At 41.4% G+C, this 26,721-nt stretch overlaps 1 long non-coding RNA gene across 1 annotated transcript; it reads right to left on the bottom strand.

Moving 5' to 3' along the window:
- Nucleotides 1–833: 833 nt before the first annotated feature.
- On the bottom strand, nt 834–21,796 carry LOC142827598 (uncharacterized). The gene is made up of 5 exons (XR_012902286.1): nt 21,660–21,796; nt 7,496–7,693; nt 3,182–3,278; nt 2,083–2,270; nt 834–1,133 (listed from the first exon to the last, which is right to left on the bottom strand). It is a non-coding gene; the product is annotated as an uncharacterized LOC142827598 (long non-coding RNA).
- Nucleotides 21,797–26,721: the final 4,925 nt, after the last annotated feature.

Consider the following 26,721-nt stretch of genomic DNA (forward strand, 5'->3'; position numbering starts at 1 on the left):
TCATAATTAGTCTGAGGCAGGCTTCCCTAATGTGGGACTGCTACCTCGAATTAGAGCACCAGGAGGCAATGGGAAGTAATTATTCTGAATGGTCTTGGGGAGGAGCTATTTTGAAATAGCAGCAGTGGAGCATCCACACTACTGCTATTCTGAAATAGGTATTTCAGAATAAGCGTTATTCCTTGTGGAATGAGGTTTACAGATTTCGAAATAAGCTGTCCATTATTTTGAAATTGCTTCAAAGTAATGGAATTGCTGTGCAGATGCTCACATTTTTATTTCAAAATAACGGCTGTTATTCCAAAATAACTGTGCTGTGTAGACGAAACCCACGGGGCATAAGTCTTATCTCCTACTTAGCCGGTGACAGAAGTGTACTATTTGGAAGAGCCTGTGTATTTCACAAAATATAAATTAGGTCTCTGAATCTGTAACAGCAAATAATTACTTTGGTAGGTAGTTGCTTCTGCTGATTTATTTTTGAGAGAGGGGAAAAATTATGTTCCTGTTTGAGGGGTGGTAATTGTAGAGCACACCTGGTAGGTATAGCTGCTAGGTGGAATATCACTGTAGTTTCAGCAATGTCTCTCTGTACAAAAAGAAAGTTGTTTTCCGAGTTTGTCATTTTAGTTTGCCTCTCCACTAAATTGTTTGTACAAAGGCTTTGGAAACATGCTGCACCAGTGAACAAATTACAATAGCAATAAACAAAAGCCTCATCATTTACATCATTCCAACAGATTTAGCATAAACAGACTGAGGATACGGTAGTGACACTTTCCCAACCAGCCTACAATGATGGCAAAGAATTTAGAATTACTTGTCAGCCACAGCTCACTCTATAAATACAGGGCTGTTGGGGATTTTTGTTGATAGGAACATTTTGTGTTTAGAAGGCAGTTTCACATGGACATGAATTGCGCTCTTGGAGTTGTCATTGTGTGTGTTTACAGCTGTTTTATTGGAAAGAAAGATTATCAGAAAGGCCAAAGTCAGTTTACACTATTGCCAGATTTCTGGAAGGCTGCCTCAGAGTAACAAGTTTCAATTCTTCTTGGAAAGATGCACCAAATACAGTATTCAGTGATAATGCTGGGAAGGAAGGGCAGTAGTCTTGACACAGCTATTCATGTCTACAGAGAGATCAAAAGGCAGTGAATTATCAAAATGGGATACAGAACCCATGACTGTCTGTAATAACATGGCCCTTCCTAACAACAGTGATGTTTTCATCACGGAAGGCCAGTGAGGCTGTGCTACACTGCACCCGGAGCTAAAAATAAGCTACACAATTGGAGCTACGCAAAATGAGTTATGCATAGCTTATTTTGAGTTAATTTCAAAATAGCTTGTTTCAAAATATGGCACTGTCTATGTAGCACTTATTTTGAAATAAATCACTATTCCAAAATGTCCCTCGTGGTATGAGATTTATAGGGACATTGGAATAGCGAGCCTGCTATATTTCAAAATAATGAAAACAAAACAGCAGAAAAACAAAGAACAAAAACAAAACAGCAAATACGTATACAAATTATATCTCTGTGGTTGTCTCTCTGACCTTTTGTAGGTTGCTAACATTCTAAGCTTGTTATATTTCAAAATAACAGGCCCACTCAAAAGACCTCTGGTATCCCAAACTAGCTCTGCAGTGTAGACGTAGCCTGAAAATACTGAAGTCAAGCATAGTTCATCATATCAATAGTCTTTGATAGATTTACTGACTTGTTTGGTGCAGCTCTGTGGTAAATGCTTCCAAAAAGGGTGTTTGTTATGTGAATTTGCCAAAAAGTGAAAGAAGTATTTCTTAAATGCGTAACTGCCTCAAGAAAATTACTTAAAAGGGAACCAGAATTATTTTTCTTCCTCTGCAAAATGTTCCCTCATTTCCCCTCTCATCTAGCAGAGGACTATCACTTCTTCACATGCATTCAATGTCTAGGTCCTTAGAGCATCTCCCTGCCCATCTCTAACTATTTTATTCCCCCCTACTCCCAACAAATCTCACTTTGAATTTCTTCCACTGCAACAAGTTCTACAATTTAACCGTGACCATTTCTGATTGACTTCTCTCATACTCACAGTCCCATCCTGGCCAGTGAGCCCAACCTCTTGTCTCCTTCTGCTCCAAACATCTTTACTCTTGCCTATCATATTTGGAACACTATCCCTGAACAGATCCATGACTGGTTTTCTCCATCAAGGTCCTTCTCTAAGGCCCACTTCTGCCATGAAGCCTACAGGCAGGCAGTGAGTGCCGCAAAGTGTGGCTGAGAGGGTAGGTGGAGAAGATTGATAATTATACATGTAATACAAAAACAAAACAGCAAATATGTATACAAATGACATCTTTGTGGTTGTTTCCCTGACCTTTCGTAGGTTGCTAACATTCTTAGTTTGTAAGTTCTTTAGGATAGGCGTTGTCTCTACCTCTTTGGTTACTATAATACCTCTCACAATCTCTGGGAGCTATTACAACAACAGTAATGGGCCACCACCTGATCTAAGACTGAACCACCATTTTGTTTTATAAACAATACATAGAGACTGCGTCTAGACTGGCAAGTTTTTCCGCAAAAGCAAGTGCTTTTGCGGAAAAACTTGTCAGCTGTCTACACTGGCCGCTTGAATTTCCACAAGAACACTGACTTCCTACTGTAAGATTGTCAGTGTTCTTGTGCAAATACTATGATGCTCCCGCTCAGGGATAAGCCCTCTTGCACAAATGCTTTTGCGCAAGAGGGCCAGTGTAGACAGGTAAAAACAATTTTGCGCAAAAAAGCCCCGATGGCGAAAATGGCGATCACGGCTTTCTTGCGCAAAACCGCATCTAGATTGGCACGGACGCTTTTCCGCAAAAAGTGCTTTTGCGCAAAAGCATCCATGCCAATCTAAACGCTCTTTTCCACAAATGATTTTAATGGAAAAACTTTTCCGTTAAAAGCATTTGCGGAAAATCATGCCAATCTAGACGCAACCAAAAAGGCCAGTACAAATAATACTATGGGCAATAGTGTAATATTGTTTACTGAGCAGAAAGCCTATTAGCCTTTAAAAAAGCATATTTCCTAGATTATCAATGATTTCAAATGTTTTTAAGAAATGATCCTGCACTTTGCATCTTCTGTTCCCTTAGATACAAATTCTCTTCTAACAGTATAAAGTGAAGGACACCACTTACCTGACATACAAGTGAAACAAACCTCAGGGCCAGATTGAGTCTCTTGTGGGCCTAGAGCTATTAGATTTTGTGGAGCCTCTGTATATAGGTCTTTTTCCTAATTTAAAACAAAATGATCACAATTATGACACCAGGGCTATAAAGCTAAATTAAACTTGCCTTTTAATTAACATACAGACATTTGTGGTTTCATTTCAGTCATAAAACATGTAGAATATAGTTAATTTCATTCAAAATAACCTACTTCTTACCTAGAACAGCTGTTATATTAGGGGTTTTTTTTTAGAGGGAGTTTGGTGCAGGAGGGGATTCTGACCTGGGACAGAGCAGGGGAATGGAGCGTAGGAGGGGGTGCAATATGCAGGGTCCGTCCGGGAGGCACTAACCACTTTCGGTGTCAGAGCAGGGCTCAGACAGACTGTCTGCAGACCATGGCTCCACGCTGCTCCTGGAAGTGGCCGACTAATAGCATGTCTCTGCACACTCCTGGTGGGAGAGGGACAGCTTATCTCCATGTGCTGCCCATGCCATTGGCTGGGAACTAGGCCAATGGGAGCTGCAAGGATGGTTCTGGGGTAGGGCAGCATGCAGAGCTGCCTCTCTCCCACCCCCTGAGAGAGGCAGTGGAGATATACCAGCAGCCAGCTCCTTCCAGGAGCACCATATGGAGGCAGCCTGCCCGAGCCCTGCTGAACCACTGGACTTTTAGTGGCCTGGAGCTTTATTTTTGTGGGAGCCGCCTTAATGCAGGGCCCTGGGCTGCAGCCCTCAAAGCCCTTGCATTAATCCAGCCCTGACTGACAGCAGTTCTTGCAGATTTATAGCTGACAACACCACTGATCTCATGACATGGTAGGGCTAATTTATAAGTCAGAACATATGATATAAAGTCTGCTGCAACATTGGAGTGTGGGTGTATGTGTGAATGAAGACCAGCATTTGACTAGGGATAACACATAATGCAACACTTTAACGTGACAACCCAGCAATGGGCTCATCTAATGTCTTGGAAATCCATCACAAAGGTGACAGAGAGACAATCTATTGTGGATCTTTCCACAGCTAAGATTTTGTAAAGACCCCATTTCAGAGGCCAAAATTGCTACAGAAGGTTAAAATGGCCTTGCTAAGGAAGTTTTCCAAATGAAATATTTGAACAATAAGCAGGAGATCTTTTGACAGCACTGATCATTTTGGCTCCAATGTCTGTTTAATGGAAGCTACTGCTCAACAGGATTAAGAGTTTCTATAAGGCGGGGAGACAGTAATCTGCTGATACTAATGAGTCCTTGAATGCAATGGCAAACTTATAGAGAAGAAAGCAAGAAGTAAACAATTTAGCTTCCTCTTTGCTTCATCAAAAGAAAAATCAGAGTTCTCTATCTAAAAAAGGTCCCAGAAATCAAAAAGTATACTTTTTATTTTTTTAGCATATAAGATTAGAGGATCTGAGACCCACTATTGGAATGACCCATCTTTCTCGCTTTTCCTTGTAATGTTGTGCGTCTCTAATCTTTGTTCTAATCAAATTCTCTGAACATACAAAAATAGTCTGGTGGCCTTTTGAAAATAGAAACAAAGTAAAGATTAAAAAGGTTAAAATCTGCATACCCACAAATATCAACTGGACCTAAGGGAGTCAAATGGATTGAGAGTCACAGCCGTAACTGATGACACATTGGAGAGTGGGGGCAGGGACGGCCCGTGACTATAGGCCAACTTGGCCGTCACCTAGGGCACCGCCTTCAACGGGGCACTCGGGGTGCCCGGTGATGATGTCACAGGGCACCCAGGACTCCCGATGATGACGTCACTCCATTGACGGCCATGCAGGCAGGAGCACCGATCGCGCATTCCGCCCGGGGCCGCTCCTGAGTGGTGGATTCCTGTTGTTCACAGAACTAAGCATGGGCCAGATCCTCCAATGTTCTATGTGCCTTCAACTCCCAATGAGGCTAAGCCCAGCCTGCAGAATCAGGCCTATAAGGAGGGCCTGGGGTATTGTACCAAGAAATAGAATTCTCATCTTATTTCCCCTTCTGACCATGTCTAACATCCTACACAAGGAAGCTATGTGGCCTAATAGATTGATCTGGGGCTAAGAACTACTGAGTTCTAGTCAAGCCTTTACCTTCAAGTGGCTACGTGACATTCCTACTTTCCTCAATTAAAGACACCGCTGCACCATAGCAAAAGGCTCTTAAGTCAAGAGAGCTGATCTTTTCCTCCAAAACAGTGCTATTTCCTTGTACCAGCTCAGTATTCGCAATGGGAGTTAGATCAGGCCCTTCACCCTGAACTGAGGTTTTGTATACAGCAGTGCCAGTTGCTATCTACCCCAAAACCACTGGTTTTCAAAGCATTTTTAATTAAAAATTAATGGGTTTTAGCGTTCTAGATGAGCAATCCATATAATTGGCCTTCTAATAAATCACTTTACATGCACAGGGAGAAGGGACTGATATTTCTGAAATTCCATTACAGAGGGAAAAAGTTAGCTTTCCTGACCTATTAAACAACATAAGCTCCCTCTCTGGTAATGAACCTTAAACAAAGAAATCCAGGGATAAATCAAGAAGATTATAGGCCTTATTTCTCCTTGATGGAGGAGATTTTCAGTATCTTAACTATGCTTAAGTTAATTAAAACACATTAGTAGTGGAGAAATTAAGTGATTTTTAACTAGCCAAACAATGTAGGCATCGTAGCATGAAATCACGCTGCAAGAGCAAAAAATGTGTTTTCCTAACCACTCATTAAATCTTAATGTCAAGTTTTGCAAGTCATTAAAAATTACAGAAAAACTTTTCATTCCAGGTTTGCAAAAAAGGAAACAATATAGGACTCGGTCAGTAAGAAAAGCATCAGTGAGGTATAAGCAACTCAAGTAATATTTATACCATATGTGAACCTGACCCACAGCCCCACTTTGAAGTCTTGCTAGCATGTCCTTCTAGTGTGAATTTAGTCCTGCAAAAAGCACTTGACTGACAGCTGGAGAGACTGACGTTTTAGTACAGCTCAGGCTGCAGTAATGCAGTTTCTCACATGCTAGCCCCTGCCAAAGTGCCTCAAATCTGAGTAGGAAGGACAGGCTCTCTGGCCAAAATAATTCAGTGCCCCACTTTTTTCAGTCGATGGCCTCTGTTCGTGGAGTTGTATTTTTGCAGATGGATGAGATTGCTAATACAAACAATACAAGGATTATTGAATGCTCAGCTTGAACATCAGTTCTCATCTTCTCAAGGAGAAGAGCCCCGGAGAAGAGACTAACACACAACTGGAATACTGAGTACAGTTGGTCTTCTCATAGTCTGCTCAAAGAATCAGCAGTAAATCTACTAAATGCAACTCAATTATACTAATGTAGAACTGATTTGTAAGATAATTGGTCTCTAAGACCAATATTTTCAGTCTTAGATATGGACTGAAGTAAGTGGCCTCTTTATTCACAGCGTCCGAACACCCGGCTGCTTTTGTCAACCCGGGTGTCTAACGTTAGGCACCAGTTTTTGAAAGTCATTGGCAGATAGTCTGTGTAACTCCACCTCCATCTCTCTTAATTAGCAAGGTGAGAGATCAACGTGTAAATTACAATGGAGCACAATTATGGCTGAATTAATTTCTTTAATTTTCTAAATCTCTGGGACGAAACTAAATATGCCTGAAGATTCAGAAGGGGAGCTTTTGTTTCTCCTTGGTCCGATTATGTTCTTGGCTTAATTTTCTTAGTGCCAACCCAGCAACACCTGGGCTGCGTCTAGACTGGCATGATTTTCCACAAATGCTTTTAACGGAAAACTTTTCCATTAAAAGCATTTGCGGAAAAGAGCGTCTAGATTGGCACGGACGCTTTTCCGCAAAAGCACTTTTTGCGGAAAAGCGTCCGTGCCAATCTAGACGTGCTTTTGCACAAAAAAGCCCCGATCGCCATTTTAGCAATCAGGGCTTTTTTGCACAAAAGAGTATTGTGCTGTCTACACTGGCCCTCTTTTGCACAAGACGGCTTTTGCCCGAACGGGAGCAGCATAGTATTTCCGCAAGAAGCACTAATTTCTTACAGTAGGAAGTCAGTGTTCTTGTGGAAATTCAAGCGGTCAGCTGGCAAGTTTTTCTGCAAAAGCAGCTGATTTTGTGGAAAAACGTGCCAGTCTAGACACAGCCCTGGACACAGTATGGAAAGTGAAATCAATACATTTCGACTTTTTCTTTTCCTTGTTTGCAAAGTAAAAATAATAATAAACACTCCTTATTGCTGCCACCTTTCTCAAAAACTTTCTTAATTTTTGTTGATGTTGCCCTGGTTCTTTTTACCTTCAGTAGTCTTGACCAGAAGAACTGAGGAGCCCACGTCGCCAAAGAGAGTAGAGCTCTGAAGGTCAAAACACTTGGACGGACTCCTCTTTGACAGCTGCTTTCACGGGAGAAGCCTGCAGTACTCACTCCTAGCTTGGAAGACCTTCTATTGTAGTTCATAGGTGCATATAGAATCCTCTGTTACTGCATCCAGCTCTGCATGGAAATAAAATTCCCACCATTAGCTTGAGATTTCAAGCTCCCACAAAGTTAACTCATGGGCCATGTCTACACTAGGAAACTATTTCAAAATTACTAAATTCAACTTACAAACTCCTGATTTAACAAATTCAGACTAGTGTGTCCTCACTATGGGTAAGCATCAAAATGAGTCCAAGGCAGCCTCCATTAATTTGCATGTTCAGGAGCTTCAGGGAGTAGCTGAGTTAGTCTGACCATTTGTTGTTTTTTTCCATTAATTTGGACACGCTATCTCGGACTTAGATCCCCAGGAAGCACTGGGAAGTAATCAATTCGAATTACTCTGGGGCATAGTTATTTCAAAATAGTGGCACCAGAGTGTCTGCCATTACAGGTCATCCCCCCTATACGTCTGAGATACATGCCAAAAAACGTGAAAAAACATCCCTGCTTTACATCACTTCGCTATATAGATAAAATAGAAAGGAAAGGCTATGTTTTCTTATGACTCCAGCCTACAGAACTAAAATGAGAAATTTCATGTCCCCTTTATTTAGATCAAGGGTGGGGAACCTAAGGTCTGGGGGCCAGATGCAGCCCATCCCTGGCACAAGAGTTTACAGCAGGGCAGCTGCACCACCGTAAGCTGTCTGTGTAACTACTTTAAACAGATGAGAGAGAGAGAGCTCTCCCATCAGTTTAACTACTGCAGCGTCCATGACCGGCATTAGTTATGTCAGTGGACACTATCCACACCAGCCTAGGTCTGTGTAACTTACGTCACTCAGGCTATGTCTACACTACAGAGTTTTTTCCAAAAAATAGCTGTTTTTCTGAAAAAAAAACCTTGAATTACGTTCACACTGCAAGCATGTTCTTTAGGAAAAAAAATCGAAAGAACAGAGGGGTTTTTCCAACATTGGTAAACCTCTTTCTACGAGGAAAAAGCTTTTTTCCAAAAGAGCTCTTTCAGAAAAAGGCGTGTGTGGATGGGGAAGAGGGAGTTCTTTTGAAAGAAGAGGAAAGAGGAAAAAAGCACAGGTGCTCTGTGGCCACTCCATCCATAGTAATCACAGCTTAAATGCGAGATAGCGTCCATTCAGTGTGGACACTATCTTTAGAAAAAGCAGATTGCTTTTTCAATGCGCTTTGGCAATGTGGACACTCTCTTTTGGAGGAAAATTTTTCAGAAGATCTCTTCTGGAAAAGCTTCTTTCGAAAGAAGCCTGCAGGCTAGATGTATCCTCAGGGAGGGGGGAGGTGTTGTGTTCACACCGTGAGCAACCTAAATTACGCTAACATAAGCTAGGTTCTAGAGTATAGACACAGCCTCAATCTATGCTACACAGGAAGCCTGACTTGCATGCAGTCACATGAACCCCTAGCCACACATTCATTTCTAGACTCGGTGCCTGGGAAGGAAGCAGGCACAGGTGAGGCTGAGCTAAGCATTCTTAACGCTTAATCTGTGTCCTAAGCCTTTTGGGGGAAAATGCTCACTGGTGTTGCGTAAATGCCCTCTTGTGGGACTAAACATCCATTATGGTCATTTTAATAAAAAACAAAAGTGTTAAATCAGAAAGTCATGTTAAAATTTGCATCTTTATTCAATTTACTTTACAGTTGGCTTTGTGGAAACAATATATTTGTGGCTGTGATTTCAATACACGTGGTTTCACAAGCAGGGTGGACAATGAGGCTTATGACTAATAAGTGAAATCTCTTAAATCCTTCAGGGTTCCACTTGGGACTTTATAACCTTTCACCAGACTTGACACAAACAATGAAGTGTCTCTGTGGCTTTCAAAATGATTAGGTTTGTCTCCAACTGAAACCAACCTGGGAAATTAATATGAGGCCGCAGGTAATTTTATTTCCCTTTCCTTGGAAGAGTTTGATTGTATAGCGTGCATCAGATATTCACTGTTCCCTGAATAAATCTGTTAGCCCAACCTTCCAAATAACTAATAATGTAGGATCTAATGCTGCCCTGCTGAAGTCAGTATAAAGCCCCTGTTGTCACCATTATTGGCAGAAATAGACAGCCCCTTAAAAATTAAGTGTGTATAAAATGCCTAGACAATTGATGTGTAAATATATCTTATACTATACACAACAGCAGTATTCATTGTGTATTACAGCATCATAGGCACTGAGCAATAATTTAAAAATGTTTAAAAGCAATTATTTAACATATTATTTCTTTTAACTCATATCTATTGTCGGATAATGCTCCTAGAAACTCTTGATTCATGATCACAGTTAAACAGAGCAAGCTATGGAATGATCTAATTGGCAGTCTTTTCCTCATTATTTGACTATCAAGTTAGTGCCCAGCTGAAAGGGAATGCTGACTATTTTGGAGCATTTAAGGTAGCTAGCCCAAATATTTGTATAGTTCCTACTAAAGGCTGCAACAGAAACTGCATGTCTAGAGTGAGTGTTATCCACTGGACAACATGTGTTACACAATCCCCTCAGTGCCTAGTCCACAGAGGATAAGAGTCTGCTATAGTCTCCAACAACACAGTGCTCCAATCATCAAGATTTATTTATTTAGCTCTGGAGGTTCCCCAGCTTAAACCCTGGCCAAATTGGTGGCTGACAGACATGGATTCGAAACACACATTCCTTTCTTGAAAATATTTTCTTTGTCCATTGGATTAACACATATAGTGACTGAGAAGTATTCTGAATATTTTCAAGAGTTGCCATTCTGAGGGCACAATGTGCATAGTACTATTGAAGATAATAGACTATGAGCAATATGAATCATGGATTTATAAGAAATAAATTATGCCATTAACTTGATTGCTGTGACTGACAGCAATACAAAAATAATTGGTTGAAAGACATGTACTGGATATAAGGTCTGTGGATTTGCAAAGCATGAAATCTACCAAAAATGTTAAATCAGATTGCAAACAAAGTGTTCATCATCCCCAGCCAAATTGATTAAAGTTACATCTCCCCCTTCCCCAAACATACATACAGTTATAAAGGGCTGTGATGGGCTTCAACAGGAGCTATTCAGAAATTCACCAAAGTGCCTCAGAAACGTAGGCAACTAAGAACTAGATTTTTCAACTGTTTAGGCATCTAAATAGCTGGTAGGTAGCTCTGCCTCATTCCCTGAGGGGACCTTTGCATGCAGAGTTGCTGTGACACATCTGGAAAGAAGTAGTTAGACCCCAAGGAGCAAGCACCACTTGAGTCAGAAACTGGGAACCAAACTCAGGCTGAGTCTAGACTGCAGGGGTTTTTCGAAAAAAGTAGACTTTTTTCGAAAAAACTTCACCTTCATTTAGACTACAGCCGTGTTCTTTTGAAATTAAATCAAAAGAATGCGGCTTTTCTTTCGACGGTGGTACTCCTCATTTCACGAGGAATAATGCCTTTTTTCAAAAGCGCTCTTTCGAAAAAAGGCGCTACGTAATGCAAACTTGCTTTTTCGAAAGAAAGCATCCAGACTGCCTGGGTGCTCTCGTTCGAAAAATCAGCTTGCTTTTTCAAAGGTACTGATTGTAGTCTAGATGCTCTTTTTCGAAAGAAGCTTTTTCGAAAGTATCTTTCGAAAAAGCCTCTTTCGAAAGAGGCTTGCAGTCTAGACGTAGCCACAGAGAAAAAGGCAGGGATGCAGCCACACAGAAAACTTGGGGATGTTTGCTTTTCATTATAAAATGTTTTGGGCTAGAGCCCTCAAGCTTATCCACAAGAGGATCATTAGACTGAAAGTCATTGGATCAGAGCTTGTCTCTGTGGACACCAAAAGCAGACACTTCTCTGATGGGTGAGTGGGGGAGGAGATCTGCAGCTTTATGAGCTGTACCCAAAAGGCCCATGAGGGTGCTGCTTCAGCCACACCATTATGTGTATGTTTAGAACACACACATACACACTCAGTGGGAAGGGTGACAGGTTCAGTAAGTCACAGAAATCTCCTTGAGACTGTCATTTGATGTGCTGAAATATCACTGAGTCTGCCTATCTGCCCCTGGGTGGGTGCTCCACCCCCTGTCCTGTTGAGCCAACCCTCCTGTCTCCTCTAGTGATAGCACAGAGCTGGAGTCATAGCCCACAGCAGAGCAACACAGACAGTGAGATCAGATCAGCTTTGGGAAGGCTCAGTCAAAGGGACTTGACACAGCACCCAGGTACACAGCTCCAATGGGACCAAACCTTCAGATAAATCCATCTTGCTCTGCATAAAAGTTTTGTGCAGAGCAAGCTCAAAAGTTGTTTATCCTCATTATCAAAGGAAGAGAAATTCACAACTATTGTTTCCTCTAGTAACAATTATTTACACTGGGTTTATTAATAACAAGTTATTTTTTTAAGTGCTAGCAAGTGATGGCAGAGAGATCAGGTAAGTTACTAAACAAAAAAAGAGGGTGGTTAGAACCCCCTTCTCACAATCTGGGAAGACTCCCAACTTGGGCCTAATCCTTTCCCCTATTTGATCTTAGCTGTTTTCAGCAGTCATCTTGGGTGGTAAGCAGGGGCCTTCGGGCATCAATCCCCATTATTTGGTTTCCCACCTTCATATCTCTGTTGTGAAAGGCAGGAATCCTTTGTCAGTTTTAACTTTTGCACAATGGCTTCTAGCATCAGGTGACCTGGTCACATGTCTTTGCAGGACCAACCCTAATTCAGGCTTATAGGAAGAACAAGACTGTTCACAGATTATTGTCCCACACAGCAGGCCATTAAGTCCCTTGAGTGCTCTTAACGGCCTTCACTTAGCACCTCTAGGGTAATAAACAGGATTATATTAATATTTCTAACTTCAAATGCAGGAATGATACACACTCACAAATAGAATATACCCATTCAGCAGATAAGTGAATAAGAATAATGGAAGCAAAAGATTACTCTCTAGAAGAATTTTTTGTTGTAGATGTAAAGAAGTTTCTTTCATCTCAAATGTCCTCCACAAAATTTCAATCCAGGATGGTTGAGATCCCCTTCCATGCATATAAACATACTGCCTATTTATTTCCTAGTGGTATGATGTAGGTGTGTCTTCTCTGTTCCCCAAATACAGTCCAACAAATCTTTGATATGTATCTCCAGACAAGGTTCTCTTCCCACACTATGAACTTCTCTGTTGACTTTATAGATAAAAGTGCCTCCGTTGTCTTAGATAACAATGCTTAATTTGCATGCCAACAGACAGGTGAACAAACATCTTTTGTCTGACAGGAAGTATATTGGATACACACACTATGGCTACGTCTACACTGGCCCCTTTTCCGGAAGGGGCATGTAAATTTCACGAGTCGTCGTAGGGAAATCCGCGGGGGATTTAAATATCCCCCGCGGCATTTAAATAAAAATGTCCGCCGCTTTTTTCCGGCTTTTAAAAAAGCCGGAAAAGAGCGTCTAGACTGGCCCCGAGCCTCCGGAAAAAGTGCCCTTTTCCGGAGGCTCTTATTCCTACTTCCGGAAAAGGGGCCAGTGTAGACGTAGCCTATATGTATGTAAGAAGGGGTGTGTATGTGAGATAGAGACAGAGAGAGAGACCCTAGCTTTCTTTTTTAGTTTGGAAAAAAGAATACAGCTGTATATTTGGAAAAACTTTCTAATTGTCAGGGTGGTTAAACACTGGAATAAATTGCCTAAGAAGGTTGTGGAATCCCCATCCCTGGAGATATTTAAGAGCAGGTTAGATAAACATCTATCAGGGATGATCTAGATCAGTGTTTCTGAAAGTGTTCCACAAAATCAGTTTGAGAAACACATTAACTGGCTGCCCCGGGTTGATTATTTACCGGCGCCGCGGCCACGGAACCTCACAGCTCCCATTGGCTGCGTTTTGCTCTTTGCAGCCAATCAGAGCCACGGAGAGTGGTGGCCCAGCCTATCCCACTTCCCACAGCTCCCCTTGGCTGCAAAGGATGAAACAGAACCAATGGGAGTCATGAGGCTCCATGACCGTGGCAGAACATTTTCAGAAACACTGATCTAGATGGTGCTTGGTCCTGTCATAAGGGCAGGGGCCTGGCCTTAATGACCTCTCAAGGTCCCTTCCAGTTCTAGTGTTCTATGATTCTTTCAAGACCTCACAAGACAGACACTCTTTGATGAGCAGAATGGCCATTTCACAATCAGAATGTTCTTATAACCCCCTTGCCAGCCAACACTGAGGGGCTCACAAGTCACACTCAGTACCAGAAGATATTGACAAACTCAAGGAAATGCAGCGAAGGACAACAAAAGTAGAACCTCGACAGACTACCTTATAAGGAACTATCGAACCGACTACACACGTTGGGACAAGAATCTCAGCTAGTGCAAACCAGAGAACCTTTATTAACTTATATCAAGCTACAACAGTTTTTACTGTGAGGATTCATCTTCTAGGAAGAGACCTAAGCCACACTTCCTTTCTGAGCTGGAATTACTCCAGAACAGCCTCTTCATCAGTATTTTGATGTTTTCACTTCTAGTCTCGAACAGAATCAGGATATGCAGAAACATGAAACAGGAGAAAAGTAAGTTGTACTTCCCTTTCTAAACATTGAGACAAGTTTGATCGCAGGAAAGGGCATGGTTCACAATCCATTTTTACTTTAGCTAAAGGCAGCTACTCATCTCTAATTGTGATCGTTATAAAAATGGACAATCAGGACTTATTTAATACAATCGGTCATATTATATTTCCCAAGCTGTGTAATTAATATTGTGTCAAAAAAATGGGTCATTGTTGCATTTGTAGAAGCAAACCATGTTACTTGAGCAGTCTCTTCCCTAGCCAGGTTACTACTTAATGACTGGCACTGATTTACTCTGAGAAGCTGACATCTGTCAAGATTTGTTTGCAATTAAAATAACTCCTACCCAAATCATCAGAAAATATTCCTATTAAGGACTGTCCATGTCTGCCCCTAAGGAATCAGCATAACAAAATAATAGGCATTGCCGGCCAGTTCTGGGTATTCATGGGGTTAGTGGCTAAGTTATAGCTTCAGTGGTAGTAATAGGCAGCTTTCAGTTTTCAGGGGCAAACAGCAGAAAAACCATTTCATAATCAGCCTCATATCTTGAATTGATTGAGGAAGTGCCATGGGTTTTCCCTTTTTGCAACTCTGCTAATCCTGATATCCATTAACTGCTTGCCTCTTTTCTCTCTGTCCCACACACAAACTGTATAGTAGCTACAATGAGCAACCTGAGCTACTGAGTGGGCTGCATGAGTAGCCCTCCTTTATCTCAATGGGCCACAAGACTGTTGTAAGCAAGATTGTCTCCTGGGATAGGCTAGTTTTGCTAACTGTGCTTGTGCACTTAGAATTTGCAGGGTGTGCCTATTGAACCACAGGAGGGTTCTGATTGGATGCAGAGGGAGCACACGGTTTCTACAGTCAATGTTGCATGCAATCAGCACACACCTCACTTCATATGTGAGTCACTTTAGTAGCACAAGTACAGAAAAATGACAGACAGAAACCAGCAGAATCTGGAAACCCTGGCTACGTCTACACTGGCGCGTTCTCACACAAAAACTCTTTTGCGGAAGAGTTCTTCTGCAAAAACTCTTCCAGAAGAGAGCGTCTGCACTGGCATGTGCTTTTCTGCAAGGGATGTGCTCTTGCGCAAGAGCATCCATGCCAGTGTAGACGTTCTCTTGTGCAAGAAAGCTCTGATGGCCATTTTAACCATAGGGCTTTCTTGCACAAGAAATTCATGATGCCTGTCTACACTGGCCTCTTGCGCAAGAACAGTTTCACAAAAGGGTTTATTCCTGAGCGGGAGCATCAGAGTTCTGGTGCAAGAATCCCTGATTTCATACATTAGAACATCTGTTACTTGCGCAAGAACACGCGGCCAGTGTAGACAGGCAGCAAGATTTTGCACAAGATCGCGCCATTGTAGACACAGCCCCTGTGTGTGAGCAGTGGTAAACTCAATGTCTTGCGGGCCACACACAGAGCCCTGATGGGCCATCTATGGCCTTTGTCCCTCAGGTCGTCCACCCCTGTTGTATGGTGAAATAGGATGAACATGCTTTGTTCATCTTTCTGGGTACTGTTACTTGAGTATCTCAGGATTTCCATCAGTGTAAAAAGGGACACTGTACATGATTTGCTCTCCTGGAATTCCTAGTCAGCTTTGGAAGCTAGCTGACATTTACCTTTTTCCTCCCACACTGGCACAGTAAATGTTCTTAAGTCTCAACGGCATGGCATACTCACTGTACTAAGCAAACTACCCCAGAAACACCTTTCTTTTGGATATATTTGACAGTTATTGATAAAGTTTTGTACAAAGATTCCTCAAATACAGCAGCTCTATTCCAGTATTTCACCCAAATGGAGAGATCCAGTACAATGCCTCAAGTTTTCCTTAAGACCTGATCTGAAGACTTCTATATGATTTAAGTAGTGTACAGGAATACATTTCACCCACAGGCTACGTCTAGACTGGCATGATTTTCCGCAAATGTTTTTAACGGAAAAGTTTGTCCGTTAAAAGCATTTGCAGAAAAGAGCATCTAGATTGGCACGAATGCTTTTGCGCAAAAGCACTTTTTGCGGAAAAGCGTCTGCGCCAATCTAGACGCGGTTTTGTGCAATAAAGCCCCGATCACCATTTTCACCATTGAGGCTTTTTTTGTGCAAAACAGTTTTTAGCTGTCTACACTGGCCCTATTGCGCAAAAGCATTTGCGCAAGAGGACTTTTTCCCTAGCGGGAGCAGCATGGTATTTGCGCAAGAATACTGACAATCTTACATTAGATCGTCAGTGTTCTTGCGCAAATTCAAGCGGCCAGTGTAGACAGCTGGCAAGTTTTTCCTCAAAAGCGGTTGCTTTTGCGGAAAAACTTGCCAGTCTAGACGCAGTCTAGATACAGACATGCCTGTCTTTTTGCAAGTGCTTGTTTTCCTTCAACTGGCTATGTTTGGTGCTGGGACTAGTAAAGGGCTAAAGGAATAGCCACTATAGACCTGCCTTCTGCAGTGCTATTCCCCTCTTTTCAGCAGGAACTCTCACAGTCTTCTATGATTCCTCTGGGGTCCAGCTCTCTACCAAGGAGACATAAGAACGTAGCCCCTCCACTGACTTCACCACCTCAGGCCGCCCTGGTCCCTGGCTCTGACTTAGAACCAGCAAGCATCTCCCTAGGCTTCTAGTACCAGCTTCAACCCTCTGATTCAGGGATACCAGCTAATAAACCTCTCACTGCTCTATTACCTTTAACACTCTCTTTACTCTCTAGAAGCTCTTGCCTCCTGACTAAGTCTTGTCTGACCCTCTTATAGCTCCCCAGAGGCTGCCTCACCCTTTTATTTGGCCCACCTGGGAACATCTGGACTGGAACAGGAGCACTAATCCCAGTTTCATTTAATGGGCCAACTGCCTTTGTATGTTCCTCAGTGGCAAATGGGATATCTCAAGGATTAAAATGCTTTCTGTATCCTTCATTTATTCACTGGAGACCTTATACATTTCTTACACTCAAACAGTTTCGAATTTTCAGACATAAATTGCAGCTCCTACAGTCAAAAATATAGGTTTTCCTATAATTAAATTACCTACTGGATGATTTATATGAACTTGACACTTTTAAATTCTGCATTTAATGCTAGAATTCACAAGAGCTTGTTAGTTTTTTTAATATAACCTAAGTGGGCAAATAAACATTTATTGCCCCGGGGAGATTGCATAAATATATCTCTATCAGTCAATTGTTAACAGGGGATGCATAGTTTATTGATCAAAACTTGCCACCTGTGCCAAATACTGTTTGTCATCCAACATGGGTTTCACCAATTTTTTTCCAATCTGGGAGTGTAAGAAGTAAAATGCCACTATTTTTGACATTTTTGCAGTTTGCCCTGGTGAAAGGGTAGATGGTTCTGACCCGCTTGGCAAATTCATTCTCCTTTTGAAACATTTACAAGAGCAATGGTGACCATTTTTCCCACTATCTTCCTCTCTGGGTATATTATCTTCACTTTCTGCTCTTTTTCATGCAACCAAAAAAAGCAATTCTTCTTGTGGAAAAGAAAAACCACTTTTGCATTTTGTAATCAATAATTTTAAAAAATATTATAGAGAATTAGTCTCTTCTTTGGCAAAGAAGAATAACAAAAATATGATCTTCTTCCTCAGTTTCAACAGCACTGAGATTTTTTTTTCTAAAAAGATTACTGGGCAACCACATATTTATTCCTTTACTAATGTATTGACTATTTAGACAGAGCCACATTCTTTAAATTCCACAAAAGTACATGAGCATTATTAGACTTACAGCCATATACACAGCCAAAGGCTATCTCTAAAGAGTTACTGTGCGTAGTGGTCAGCATAATAGCTTCAATGTTATTAACTTTCTGTCCAATCAAATATAGTTATCCAATTTATATCAGGCACTCCCTATATCTGGGGATCCTGTTCTGCTCTAGGAAGTTTGCAGTGATCTGGAGTGATGTTCATTAGGCTGTAGGAACTACATTATTATCCTAGTCTAAATGAAACAGAAAATCTAATAGATGTTAATTTGTGCATGGGGATGGTGTAGATGAATGGCTTTTGTTTGTTCTTTTTGCTGGCTTTTGTTCTTCCTCCTCTCTTTAACAGGGCTTCTCCCAAACTTTAAGATTATTTTTGATCTTAGAAGAAGTTTACTGGATTCTTGATGAAAAAGAGGAAATACATTAAAGATGAATTATAAAATTAATGTTAGATCATAAAATTCTGAGAAGATTGGTACAGAACATATTATTAAATGTACCTTCTATAAAAATTAGGGTAGTGAGATGGCAATCTGCAACTGACCCTGTCTGTCCTCTAGTTTATTATCACTGTCTGAAATAAAGAGTATAGCCATGAAATTATGTGTCTTATACCCAGAAATGTCAAGTGAACTTTGACTTTATGCCATCACTATTTGGGAAAAAGTCATTTGGTAAGCAGAAACCATTTTGTCTGGCATTGTTTGTTTTGATTGGCTAAAATAAAGACTATGGCACAGTTTGTTATGGAAATTTTTATATTAAACGGGTGATGATAAGTCATCTGGTCTATACATAGCAAATGGGAGTTCACTGGGGGCTCTGAATGGTAATATCTTCCTAAATGGACAGCTCAATTAAGCAACTAAAGAGTTATTTCCTCTAGGAGAATTTAGGCACAGCTGGAGGTAAATGGTGCAGGTAGTAAACTCCAGCCCACAAATTGCAAAGCTAATCTAATCTGGTGTTTAGTACAGAACTCCTTCACAGAGTTGGGAGCAATTTATTTTTATATTGTAAAAATTAAAAGGGAGAACATTAGTACATATTTTTTCTGGGTCTTTACTGCTAGGTCTCAGCATCCTTGTCACATAGCAGACTTTTTCAAATGAGTTTTGGACCTTATCCTGTAATTCTTACAGAGCCACCACTTCATTGATATCACCCCTTGGCTCTTGGGCAAATGCAGCCTGCCCAGCCCTCACTGTAGGTTAGAACAGGGCTTCGTGTCCCGGTGGGCCCAGGGAAGCAAAGAATAACTGTGGTGTGGTGCGTGGCCCCTACTTCTCCACCACTCTTTCTACACTGATGGTTAGAGTAGGGCCCAACCAGTTCTTTCCTAACTGCCAGTGAGGTTCCCTTCAGAGGGGATATTCCTAGCAGGCTCTTTCTATGCACTGAAAGGCCCTAGGGAGCTTAGTGTGAGAATCAATCTTTATCCATCAGCCAGGGCTGGCTTAGGCCGATTCGCTCGATTCCCTCGAATTGGGCCCCGCCCCTAAGAGGGCCCCGTGCCCTGAAGCTGGAAGTATGCTGGCGTGCACTGCAGGAGGGGGCGTTGGCCCCGGAGAAGGAGCGCAGCAGCTTCCCTGCACCACAGAAGGGGTGATTCGAGCTCAGGGAAGGCAAGATTCTGCCCTGTAGCTGGGGATTAAAGGGGCTGTGACCTTTTTTTGGTGTGCTGTTCTTTTTTTAAAGTTTTTCTCAACAAAAAATCCTGGCTGCCGGGGCTCCGTCGAAACTGTTCGAATTGGGTCCCACACTTCCTAAAGCCGGCCCTGCCAACAGCACTTACATCTTTTCAACACTCATTGTCAGAGCTGTCAGCAAAGCCGTAACGGACTAGATTAGTTTTTGTACTTCATGGTTGTAGTGTGAACAAATGAAAACGTAGAGGAGTAGATGTAATTTTATTTCTATTAATACAATGCTTTTAAAAAAAGTTTTTGTAGTGGATGTGTGGGGTTGATCTAAATTTTTTAAGGAGCTGCATTTGCTTTATGTCATCTGGACTGACTCAGACTGTGTTATATATGGAAATATTTGACTCTTTCCAAACAGATCATGTAAAAAGTCTAGAAGAAGCTAGTCCAGAAGCAGTGCAGAGAATTAACAACTGGGTTACAGTTTTAACAGACAGAGACTTTAGTTCAGAGACAGCAGCCCTATAGAATCTGTCTTTATTCTACCAAAAAGTAGGCCGGGTATCAAAAGGACAAAGACCACGGCAGGAAGAGCAATTAATCCTTGTGACAGTTACCCATCAAAGATGATATATTCCCTGATGTCACTGCTTTCTCAATACATACTGGTTTGTAAGAGTCAGAATCATTATCATATCATATAACTTCCTTATGTATCATTACCATGATACAGTATCAGCTTGGGAAAAGTTAATATAAAGTTTTGCAAGAGCTGCAAGACATAAGATTGGTTCCACTTCACAGGGATGAGTTTGGGGAACCAAGCTATGAATTTAGACCAAGAGGTACCTTTGATGTGACCAACTTTAGCAAAAAATCTGCCTTCAGATACTATTCATTAGATATAATTGAAACAGAATCCTTAGTTGGAAAAAAAGATGAGAATGAAATAGTGAGAGATTTGGGGTGTTATATTCACCCCTCATTGCACATACAATGCCCATTAATTTTAATGGAAGCTCTGTGCTATAAGTATCAAGGAAAGAACTTACCCCTTTGTATTATTGTTATGGATCTCTGGCCATATTCAGTGACATTGCAAAGAAACGCTGAGTGCCACTGAAATAGACCAGATAGAGAGGAGGAAAGAATGATGTTGTCTGATTTCAGTGAAACGAGAGGCTTGTATGAATCAGCATGGGAATTATAAGCGATTTGGTTAGGTTAGTTGTTAAGGAAAGTTATTTGGAATCCTTGGAGGCAGGATTGATTCTAATGTGCTGGAGAAGGGACTGTGCGGTACCCTTGGGAAGGTATTGTATACAACCGCTAACAATTTCTCCTGGGGATCCTTAAGAACATAAGAATGACCATAGTGGGTCAGGCCAAAGGTTCATCTAGCCCAGTATCCTGGCTTCCGATAGTGGCCGATGCCATGTTCCCCAATGGGAAATGAACAGAACAGGCAATCATCAAATGATCATCTGTTATTCAAACACCTAGCTGCACTCATTGGATGGTTACCTTAAGGTTACTGGAATTATTGAGAATTAGGAATATGGAAAGAAGGAGGGAATAGGCAGGCTTTAGATGCTTCTTTCTGAGTTATAATGGGGAAGATGAGAGAAGCTAGGAATAAAGGGTTTTTTGGCACAGAATAGGCATGTAATGTTTAATATCAGTCTCATTGATCCTATCACAAGGGAAACACCCAGTTCTCACACAGTTTAATGCAAACTCAGGGCTAATAAAGCTACTACAATCAGGATAGATGTTCAGATTTAACATGTCAGCTATTCAAAAAAGTGACTTGTGAGCTTGTTACCTGTAAGGACTCAGGACCTGTTTTACATCTCATCTGAAAGACGGCCCCTGTAGTGCAGTGCTGCCTCTCACTATGCTGAAGCTTTGGTTTGGTATTGATTCCAAGGGAAGAGTGGCACCTGACTACAGAGTAATCAACCTTCTTCCCTATAGTATGTAATTGTTTCTTGCAAGTCTCATACCAATTTAAAGATAGTACCCAATCCACTAAGTTTGCAAAGTGTAATGGAATCACAGCACAAAATGCTACAACAAAATAGATATTAAAGCACTTACTTTCAATCTTTCCTCTTTGGTCATGTTTTCTAGACGTTTAATCATTTCTGTTGCTCTTATCTGGACTTTTTCCAATTTGGCCACATTTTTCCTGAAACATGGTGTCCAGAACTAGACATAATACTCCAGTTGAGACCTAATCAGCACAGAGTAGAGCAGAAAAATTACTTCTCATGTCTTGCTTACAACGCTTCTGCTAATACATCCCAGACTGAGGTTTGCTTTTTTTGTAACAGTGCTGCACTGTTGACTCATGTATAGCTTAAGGTCCAATGTGACCTTTAGATCCCTTTCCGCAGTACACCTTCCTATTTCCCATTTTGTATGTAACTGATTATTCCTTCCTAATGGGAGTACTTTGCATTTGTCCTTATTGAATTTCATCCTATTTACCTGAGGCTTTTTCTCCACTTTGTCCAGATCATTTTGAATTACAGTCCTATCCTCCAAAGCACCTACAACCCCTCCCAGTTTGGTATTTTCTGCAAACTTTATAAATGCCATACTCTCTATGCCATTATCTAAATTGTTGATTAAGATATTAAAACAGAACTGGACCCAGAACTGATCCCTGCAGAAGGATCAGTAAGATTCCCTTACTCGTGTGCTTCTAGCAGACTGAATCACTGATAACTATTCCCTGGGAATAGTCATCCAATGAGTTATGTACCCACATTATACTAGATCCATCTAGGTTTTATTTCTCCAGTTTGTTACCTTATTAAAGTATAGATATACCATATTTTCCACTTCCCCCTTATACACAAGGCTTGTTACCCTGTCAAGGAAAGCTAATCAGGCTGGTTTGACAGAATTTGTTCTTAGCAAATCCATGCTGGCTGTTACTTAACACCTTATTATCGTCTCGATGTTTGCAGATTGATTCCTTAATTGTTGTTCCATGATCTTTCCTGGTACATACGTTTAGCTGATCGATCTGTAATTCTCTAGACTGTGTTTATTTCCCTTTTATAGGTGAGCACTATATTTTCCTTTTTGCCAGTCTTCTGGAATCTCTTTCATCTTGCATGACCTTTAAAAAATAATAGTTAATGGCTCAGCTAAGGCCTCAATCAGCTCCTTGCATATTCTAAGATGCATTTCATCTGACCCTGGTCTTGAACATGTCTCAGTAATTTTTAATGTATTCTTTCCCTATTATAGCTTCTGAATCTATCCCATTTTCACTGGCATTCACTATATTAGATTTCCAATCACCACCAACCTTCTTGGTAAAAACTGAAACAAAGAAGTCATTAAGCACATTCACCATTTACATATTATGTTATTCTTTCTTCCCTCTCTCCTCATTACCCAGTCCTTGATTTTCTTCTTACTTCTCACATATTGTAGAATGTTTTCTTGTTACTCTTTATGTCTCTAACTAGTTTGTTCTCATTTTGTGCCTTGGCCTTTCTAATTTTACTTGTGTTATTTGTTTATATTCAACCTTTGTAATTTGACCTAGAAGCCACTTTTTGTAAGATTTCCATGGGCTCCCTTGTTGTATTTGCTTTCCTCCCTGCTCCCCTCTCCTCCTCTCCCCACTCCATCACCTACAGGAAAGCCAGGACATAATCCTAACACTGGAAGGCCACCAGACAGAGAGAAAAGCCTACCCATGCAGTAATGCTGCCCTTAAGAGGAATATGGAGACTGTGAAGATGCCTATTCCTTGTAGCTTAACGACATGTATGGGGCCAGTTTCTTAAGTCTCCCTTAGGAACACCATCAGCTGTGGGGATAGGGTAAGGCCCAGAATGCACCTTGAGGACACCAACAACTATGAAGAAAACACCCCAGCAACCAGCAGATGTGGGAGATCCAAATAAAGCTTTCCATGGAGACAACATAGTGCATCCACCCTCCCAAATCTTGTATCTCACCCAGGAGCATTCAAAGCCTTGATTCTTTTGTGCTTCTTCAGGCCATGTTGAACACTCGATGAGCTGCCAGTATGATGCTCAGCATTTCACTGCTCCCTCTACTAACTGGGGTGAGCGGTTGACTCTGAGGACTCTCAGAACAACTAGTCTTTCTCCATTATTTCCTTCCCTTCCTTCTCTCAAGATAGGGGCCTGTACAGGAAGAGGTTGCAGAGCCTGCTAGAACTAGCACTGTACCTTATTTCTCAGCATTGCTGTTCCCTGTGTGAATTTGGAATCAGATCAGCTGACTTTAAGACCAAAAATTAGGTTTTGATGCACTTTACTCATGTGAGCTGAGCCAGCACAGCCCTAAGATGAACTAGATTCTCTTCTTCTGCATCAAGTGAACAAAAGTCCAAGAGGTTCCACCCCTAAAAACTTCCAGGCAGGGGGTACCACAGGTGTCACTGTGGCCATAATTTAGCCTACAGAATTTTTATTATTAGTGTTCATGCTCAAGCAGGGGAGGCACCAGACTGACTCTTGTATCTCAGGCTGAATATGCAAGACCAATAGTGAGAAAGAAAAGTCCTTTACAATTGATATTGCAGCCATACAGAGAAAAAGTAGGGACCACATAATGCCATTATGACTATGGCCCAGATCCTCTAAAAGTGGTCAGGCTATTCAGTGGGAGTGAGAAGCCTTTGAGGATCTGATCAACTTTTCAGACTAGAATTGTATTTGGGGACAAAATCAGCTAACTTCTTCATTGCTGAAGAAGACCTTTTGGTATAAAAACTACACAGAGTCATTGTGCATATTAGGGACGAATAAAGGAAATCTTTCTGGGTTGACACATCCTCATCTCATTGAGAATGTGTCCTAGGAGTTCCCAGTTAAGGTACACAGAAGAGACAGGACATGAACAGGCTAGTGACAAAGCAAGGCCAAAGGGCCTATAGAGAAGGAGAGTCTACAGAAGAGTCCACAAGAACTACTTGAGGGGCAGTTTTACAACTGTTGTGCAACTTGGAAATAGCAGAAGGAATAAGATTACTTGGTATTCGTCCACCACACATATCTGCTAAGTGTTCAACTAGGCTACTCAAGACAGATGTTAATTTGTCCCTTTAAGCTTCTATTTATTAAAAAACCCAAAAAACAAAAAACAGAAACAAAAAAAACCCTCCCAGATAGGCAGAAATGCTGGGTTAACGTGTAGCATAAAAAAATATACCAATGTTAAATTATTGATCCTATTTAAAAACAAAAGTGATGAGGAGTCCTGTGGCACCTTATAGACTGAGGGTACATCTAGACTACATGCCTCTGTCACCAGAGGCATGTAGATTAGGCTACCAGACATAGTAAAATGAAGCGGCGATTTAAATAATCGCCGCTTCATTTAAATTTACATGGCTGCCACGCTGAGCCGACAAACAGCTGATCAGCTGTTTGTCGGCTCAGCACGATAGTCTGGATGCGCGGGTGGCAACATCAAAGGTATTTGTCAACCACCCAGGTATACCTCATCCCAGGAGGCATACCTGGGTGGTCAACAAATACCTTTGATGTCGCCACCCACGCGTCCAGGCTATCGTGCTGAGCCGACAAACAGCTGATCAGCTGATTGTCGGCTCAGCGCGGCAGCCATGTAAATTTAAATGAAGCGGCGATTATTTAAATCGCCGCTTCATTTTACTATGTCTGGTAGCCTAATCTACATGCCTCTGTCGCCAGAGGCATGTAGTCTAGATGTACCCTAACTGAAGTATAGGAGCATAAGCTTTCGTGGGCAAAGACCCACTTCGTCAGATGCATCTGACGAAGTGGGTCTTTGCCCATGAAAGCTTATGCTCCTACACTTCAGTTAGTCTATAAGGTGCCACAGGACTCCTCATCGCTTTTGCAGATTCAGACTAACACGGCTACCCCTCTGATATTTAAAAACAAGTTGTGCCAGTAATCAAACACTAATACTGCAGAACACAAGGATCTTGTCTGAACTAGATGACAATATTTTTCATTGGCTTATTTTATGAAAAAGCATTTGTGATGGCTTGGACCCCCTAGGATGGCACCCGATGAACTAAAGATACCACTGAGCCTGCCTTTTCTCCCTGCCTGGGTACTTTTTAACCCTGCCTTGCTCCGCCAAGCTCTTAAACTTCCTCCAGTCTAGCATAGAGACAGGCCACACCCAGCTGCAAAACAATACAGACATAGCTCTGGGAGGGCTTAGTTTAAGGGATTTGCCTCAGCTCCCAGATGTTCACTCCCTGTGAAGTACAAAACCCAAAATTATATGAAATTTGTCTCTTCCCTCAGGGTATGTCTACCCTGCAGCGTTTTTCCAGAAAAACAATACTTGCGTCCACACTGCCATTGAGTTCTTTCAACAGAAAGTCAAAAGTATGGAGGGATTTTTCTGATGGCAATAAACCTCATTCTGTGAGGAAGAAGCCTTTTTCTGAAAAAGTTTTTTCAGAAAAAGGCATGTGTAGACGCAGAAGAGGGAGTTCTTTTGAAAGAAGAGGCCTCCAGGAAATAACACAGGTGCCCTGGTGGCCACTCCGTCCAGCCTAATCACAACTTAAATGTGAGATAGCGTCCAATGAATGTGGACACTATCTTTCGAAAAAGCACATCGCTTTTTCGTTGTGCTTTTGCTATGTGGACGCTCTCTTTCGAAATAAGCTTTTCTGGAAGTTCTCTTCTGGAAAAGCCTCTTCCAAAAGAAGCTTCCAGTCTAGACATAGCCTCAGTATGAACTGCTTCTTACCTCCCTCCTCCCCAGTTAGAAATTACGAATCTGGGTCATATGAAAAACAAGGAATAAATGTAATAACTGCACAAAAGTGTATTTTAAATGGTCAAAGAAGTAGCAAACAGAATAAAACAGATTACTAAGAAAATAATACAAAGCATGCAAACTAAGAAAGATTCACTAAAGAAACTGGTTACAGAAAATCTTCACCCTAGATATTGTTTTAGCTAGAGTCCTTCAAAGGCCAGATATCTTCTCAGCCTGAGTCCAACAGATCTTCCCTCTCACTCCCCACCCCAGTTCAAATCCATTTGTTTTGAGGTGTTTTCAAGTGTCTCATTGGGTAGGTAGGCAGACGTGAAGTAAACTGAAAGCCATGATTGTTTCCTTCCCTCTTTATATAGAATTTCTGTAAAGTATCACA

This window comes from Pelodiscus sinensis, chromosome 3 (genome assembly GCF_049634645.1).
Source record: "Pelodiscus sinensis isolate JC-2024 chromosome 3, ASM4963464v1, whole genome shotgun sequence".
Lineage (NCBI taxonomy): Eukaryota > Metazoa > Chordata > Testudines > Trionychidae > Pelodiscus > Pelodiscus sinensis.